Here is a 7,500-nt window from a genome sequence, read left to right as displayed (position 1 = left end):
CTCCCCAGGGACAGCGTGTCGCCACAGTACAGCGCCACCCGTTGTTCTGCCTGTTTCTATTATTCCCCCACCCCAACCCCACAGTGTGCCACCCCAACCCACATCACACTGTTCCCCCACCCCACCCCACATCACACTGTTCCCCCACCCCAACCCACATCACACTGTTCCCCCACCCCAACCCACATCACACTGTTCCCACACCCCAACCCACATCACACTGTTCCCCCACCCCAACCCATATCACACTGTTCCCACACCCCAACCCACATCACACTGTTTGTTCCCCCACCCCAACCCACATCACACTGTTTGTTCCCCCACCCCAACCCACATCACACTGTTCCCCCACCCCAACCCAACAGTGTGCCACCCCAACCCACATCACACTGTTTGTTCCCCCACCCCAACCCACATCACACTGTTCCCACACCCCAACCCACATCACACTGTTCGCCCACCCCAACCCACATCACACTGTTTGTTCCCCCACCCCAACCCACATCACACTGTTTGTTCCCACACCCCAACCCACATCACACTGTTTGTTCCCCCACCCCAACCCCACATCACACTGTTTGTTTCCACACCCCAACCCACATCACACTGTTTGTTCCCCCACCCCAACCCACATCACACTGTTTGTTCCCCCACCCCAACCCACATCACACTGTTTGTTCCCCCACCCCAACCCACATCACACTGTTCCCCCACCCCAACCCACATCACACTGTTTGTTCCCCCACCCCAACCCACACCGCACAGCCCAACACACCACACAGCCCAACACACACCACACAGCCCAACACACCACACAGCATAACACACACCACACAGCCCAACACACCACACAGCCCAACACACACCACAGCCCAACACACACCACACAGCCCTACACACCACACAGCCCAACACACCACACAGCCCAACACACACCACACAGCCCAACACACCACACAGCCCAACACACCACACAGCCCAACACACACCACACAGCCCAACACACCACACAGCCCAACACACCACACAGCCCAGCACATACCATACAGCCCTACACACCCCACACACACACCACACAGCCCAACACACCACACAGCCCAACACACACCACACAGCCCAACACACACCACACAGCCCTACACACCACACAGGCCTACACACACCACAGCACAACACACACCACACAGCCCAACACACACCACACAGCCCAACACACACCACACAGCCCTACACACCACACAGGCCTACACACACCACACAGCCCAACACACACCACACACCACACAGCCCAACACACACCACACAGCACAACACACACAACACAGCCCTACACACCACACACCACAACACACAACGCACAGCCCAACACACCACACAGCACAACACACACCACACAGCCCAACACACAACACACAGCCCAACACACACCACACAGCACAACACACACCACACAGCCCTACACACCACACAGCCCTACACACACCACACAGCCCAATACACACCACAGCACAACACACACCACACAGCCCTACACACACCACACAGCCCTACACACAACACAGCCCTACACACCACACACCACAACACACACCACACAGCCCTACACACACCACACAGCCCTACACACCACACAGCCCAATACACACCACACAGCACAACACACACCACACAGCCCAACACACCACACAGCACAACACACACCACAACACACACCACACAGCACAACACACACCACACAGCACAACACACACCACACAGCACACCACACACCACACAGCCCAACACACACCACACAGCCCTACACACCACACAGCACAACACACACCACACAGCCCAACACACACCACACAGCCCTACACACCACACAGCACAACACACACCACACAGCCCAACACACACCACACAGCACAACACACACCACACAGCCCTACACACACCACACAGCCCTACACACACCACACAGCCCTACACACACCACACAGCACAACACAACACACAGCCCTACACACCACACAGCACAACACACACCACACAGCCCTACACACCACACAGCACAACACACAACACACAGCCCTACACACCACACAGCACAACACACACCACACAGCCCTACACACCACACAGCACAACACACACCACACAGCCCAACACACCACACAGCACAACACACACCACACAGCCCTACACACCACACAGCACAACACACAACACACAGCCCTACACACCACACAGCACAACACACACCACACAGCCCTACACACCACACAGCACAACACACACCACACAGCCCTACACACCACACAGCCCAACACACCACACAGCACAACACACACCACACAGCCCAATACACACCACAGCACAACACACCACACAGCACAACACACACCACACAGCCCAATACACACCACAGCACAACACACCACACAGCACAACACACACCACACAGCCCTACACACCACACAGCCCTACACACACCACACAGCACAACACACACCACACAGCCCAACACACACCACACAGCCCAACACACACCACACAGCACAACACACACCACACAGCCCTACACACACCACACAGCCCTACACACCAAACAGCCCTACACACCAAACAGCCCTACACACCACACAGCCCAACACACCACACAGCCCAACACACATCACACACCACACAGCCCAACACACCACACAGCCCAACACACACAACACAGCCCAACACACACCACACAGCCCTACACACCAAACAGCCCTACACACCAAACAGCCCTACACACACCACACAGCCCAACACACCACACAGCACAACACACACCACACAGCCCAACACACCACACAGCCCAACACACCACACAGCCCTACACACACCACACAGCCCTACACACCACACAGCCCTACACACACCACACAGCACAACACACACCACAGCACAACACACACCACACAACACAACACACACCACAGCACAACACACACCACACAGCACAACACACACCACACAGCACAACACACACCACACAGCACAACACAACACACAGCACAACACACACCACACAGCCCTACACACCACACAGCACAACACACACCACACAGCCCTACACACCACACAGCCCTACACACCACACATCACAACACACACCACACAGCACAACACACACCACACAGCCCTACACACCACACAGCCCTACACACCACACATCACAGCACACACCACACATCACAACACACACCACACAGCACAACACACCACACAGCACATCACACAGCCAACACAGCCCAACACACACCACACAGCCCTACACACACCACACAGCCCTACACACACCACACAGCCCTACACACCACACAGCACAACACACACCACACAGCACAACACACACCACACAGCCCAACACACACCACACAGCCCAACACACACCACACAGCACAACACACACCACACAGCCCAACACACACCACACAGCACACCACACACCACACAGCCCAACACACACCACACAGCCCTACACACCATACAGCACAACACACACCACACAGCCCAACACACACCACACAGCCCTACACACACCACACAGCACAACACAACACACAGCCCTACACACCACACAGCACAACACACACCACACAGCCCTACACACCACACAGCACAACACACAACACACAGCCCTACACACCACACAGCACAACACACACCACACAGCCCTACACACCACACAGCACAACACACACCACACAGCCCTACACACCACACAGCACAACACACACCACACAGCCCAACACACACCACACAGCCCAACACACACCACACACCACACAGCCCAACACACACCACACACCACACAGCCCTACACACCACACAGCACAACACACACCACACAGCCCAATACACACCACAGCACAACACACCACACAGCACAACACACACCACACAGCCCTACACCCCACACAGCCCAACACACACCACACAGCCCAACACACACAACACAGCCCTACACACACCACACAGCCCTACACACCAAACAGCCCTACACACCAAACAGCCCTACACACCACACAGCACAACACACATCACACACCACACAGCCCAACACACCACACAGCCCAACACACACCACACAGCCCTACACACACCACACAGCCCTACACACCACACAGCCCTACACACACCACACAGCACAACACACACCACAGCACAACACACACCACACAACACAACACACACCACAGCACAACACACACCACACAGCCCAACACACACCACACAGCCCAACACACACCACACAGCACAACACAACACACAGCACAACACACGCCACACAGCCCTACACACCACACAGCACAACACACACCACACAGCCCTACACACCACACAGCCCTACACACCACACATCACAACACACACCACACATCACAACACACACCACACAGCACAACACACCACACAGCACATCACACACCACACAGCCCAACACACACAACACAGCCCAACACACACCACACAGCACAACACACACCACACAGCCCAGCACACACCACACAGCACAACACACACCACACAGCACAACACACACCACACAGCACAACACACCACACAGCACAACACACACCACACAGCCCAACACACACCACACAGCACAACACACCACACAGCCCAACACACACCACACAGCCCAACACACACCACACAGCACAACACACCACACAGCACAACACACACAACACACAACACACAGCCCAACACACACCACACAGCACACACCACACAGCCCAACACACACCACACAGCACAACACACCACACAGCCCAACACACACCACACAGCACAACACAACACACAGCCCAACACACACCACACAGCACAACATACCACACAGCACATCACACACCACACAGCACAACACACACCACACAGCACAACACACCACACAGCACAACACACACCACACAGCACAACACACCACACAGCACAACACACACCACACAGCACAACACACCACACAGCACAACACAAGCTGGCTGCCACTGGTGCCAGAGTCTTTGTTGTTTACAGACCATTCTTTCAACAACAAGAATCGATCGCTCGGTAGCACAGATCAATGAATATGATGAGAGTGTTCATCACCACAAGCTTCATGTGGCCACTGGTGTTCTCTTCCGTTTGGATGTCCAACTCATCTTCTTCACCTCCCCCCTCCCCCACCTCATCCCACTCCACCTCACCCTCACCAAACACTCACAGACACAGACACACAAAGACACAGACACACACAGACACGCATGAACACAGACACAGGCATACACAAACACACAGGCACACAGACACACACAGACACAGACACAAACACAGACACACACGCGCGCGCACGCGCGCACACACACACACACACACACACACACACACACCGGGTTAAACAACAACAGACAGACAGAGAGGGGAGGAAAGGGAAGAGAGAGAGAGAGAGAGAGAGAGAGAGAGAGAGAATGCACACCCCAGTAAACGAGGTATGGCTGCCTAAATGGCAGGGGCAAAAATGGACACACACACACACACACACACACACACACACACACACACACACACACACACACACACACACACACACACACACACACACACGGGAGTTGCTTCACTGTTCACCCCCACCTTCCCAGGCATACCCCCTTCACCCTCACCCCCCGCCCACTTCGGCCTTTCCCAACTTCCGAAATATCGATTCCTGTTCTAACGGTATTCTTGCCAAATAGAATTGGCAAGGAGTTGCTTGGCTTCAATCGTCAGTTAGTGGATGAGTGATTGTGTGAGTGACTGAGTGAGCCAGTAAGTGAATGAGTGGAAAAGTGGCTGAGTAAATCAGTGAGTGAATGAGTGAGTCAGTTAATGAATGAGGGGAAGGAAGAGAGTCAGTGTGTGAGTGAGTGACTGAATGGATGAGTGGGAGAGTGACGGAGTGTGTGAGTGACTGAATGGATGAGTGGGAGAGTGACGGAGTGTGTGAGTGACTGAATGGATGAGTGGGAGAGTGACGGAGTGTGTGAGTGACTGAATGGATGAGTGGGAGAGTGACAGAGTGTGTGAGTGACTGAATGGATGAGTGGGAGAGTGACGGAGTGTGTGAGTGAGTGACTGAATGGATGAGTGGGAGAGTGACGGAGTGTGTGAGTGACTGAATGGATGAGTGGGAGAGTGACAGAGTGTGTGAGTGAGTGACTGAGTGGATGAGTGGGAGAGTGACAGAGTGTGTGAGTGAGTGACTGAGTGGATGAGTGGGAGAGTGACAGAGTGTGTGAGTGAGTGACTGAGTGGATGAGTGGGAGAGTGACAGAGTGTGTGAGTGAGTGACTGAGTGGATGAGTGGGAGAGTGACAGAGTGTGTGAGTGAGTGACTGAGTAATCTGCATGCATTAAATTTTATTTATATGTGGTGTCAATTCAGAAGTTGTTGTTTTTCTTTAATGGCTTTTTTTTTCTTTTTTTTTAACTTGTTTTCATAAAAATGATACATTTTAAAAGTTGACTTCAGTTCTTATCTATCACATCTTTCCCCTTCATTAGCTTCTCTTCCTTGGTGATGCTATGTTGTATGCAGTTTATTGTTATTAATCATAATCATAATCATGATAATGTTGCTGCTACTGCTAATGATGATGATGATGATAAGAAAAAGAACGATAATAGATGGTGCACATCATCCGTATAGTGGGTTCTAACCACCCTCCCCGAACTGTTGCACTTACAATGGAGACATCAGTGTAAACAGATAAAAAATGAAAATACGGAGACACAGAGAGAAGGGGGGCAGACAGACAGACAGACAGAGGAGTCGGCCAACGCTCTATCTGTGTCTCGGGACCTTTCACTTTGAGTGAGCTACCTCCTTCCCTTTCACACCTCTACTCAGTGTAAAGACTGGTCTTTAAACCTCTTTCCCTTCCTCGCACCTCTACTGAGTGTAAAGACTGGCCTTTAAACCTCTTTCCCTTCCTCATACCTCCACTCAGTGTAAAGACTGGCCTTTAAACCTACTTTCCCTTCCTCACACCTCCACTCAGTGTAAAGACTGGACAATAAACCTCTTTCCCTTCCTCACACCTCCACTCAGTGTAAAGACTGGCCTTTAAACCTCTTTCCCTTCCTCACACCTCCACTCAGTGTAAAGACTGGCCTTTAAACCTCTTTCCCTTCCTCACACCTCCACTCAGTGTAAAGACTGGCTAATGACTGGTGAAAGCTCAAGATTCATCACGGTATAAATACTTAATGATATATAGATAGATAGACAGTCAGACTGAAATATAGAAATATAGACAGACTGACCAAGACATATTTAGATATATATGGAGGAAACGAACGAACGGACGGACGCACGAAATTTGATTTGAAGATGGTCAAGGATTAAGCACAATGTGCTTGTTTACATCCCGTCCTCTGGGCAAGAAAATTAAGGATGAAGAGGAAATAAAAGAGTCAAATTCACAACAGCAGCATCTAAATTACATACATGAACAA

At 52.3% G+C, this 7,500-nt stretch overlaps 1 protein-coding gene across 2 annotated transcripts in view; it reads left to right on the top strand.

Moving 5' to 3' along the window:
* The window catches only part of LOC143299630 (synapsin-like), an 82,861-nt gene that overhangs the window by 59,823 nt on the left and 15,538 nt on the right, over positions 1 to 7,500 (top strand). The window lies entirely within an intron of this gene.

The sequence above is a fragment of the Babylonia areolata genome, chromosome 25, assembly GCF_041734735.1.
Source record: "Babylonia areolata isolate BAREFJ2019XMU chromosome 25, ASM4173473v1, whole genome shotgun sequence".
NCBI classification, from domain to species: Eukaryota; Metazoa; Mollusca; class Gastropoda; order Neogastropoda; family Buccinidae; genus Babylonia; species Babylonia areolata.
The sequence above is the reverse complement of the archived record's forward strand: the minus strand, read 5'-3'. Positions and strand labels throughout refer to the sequence as shown.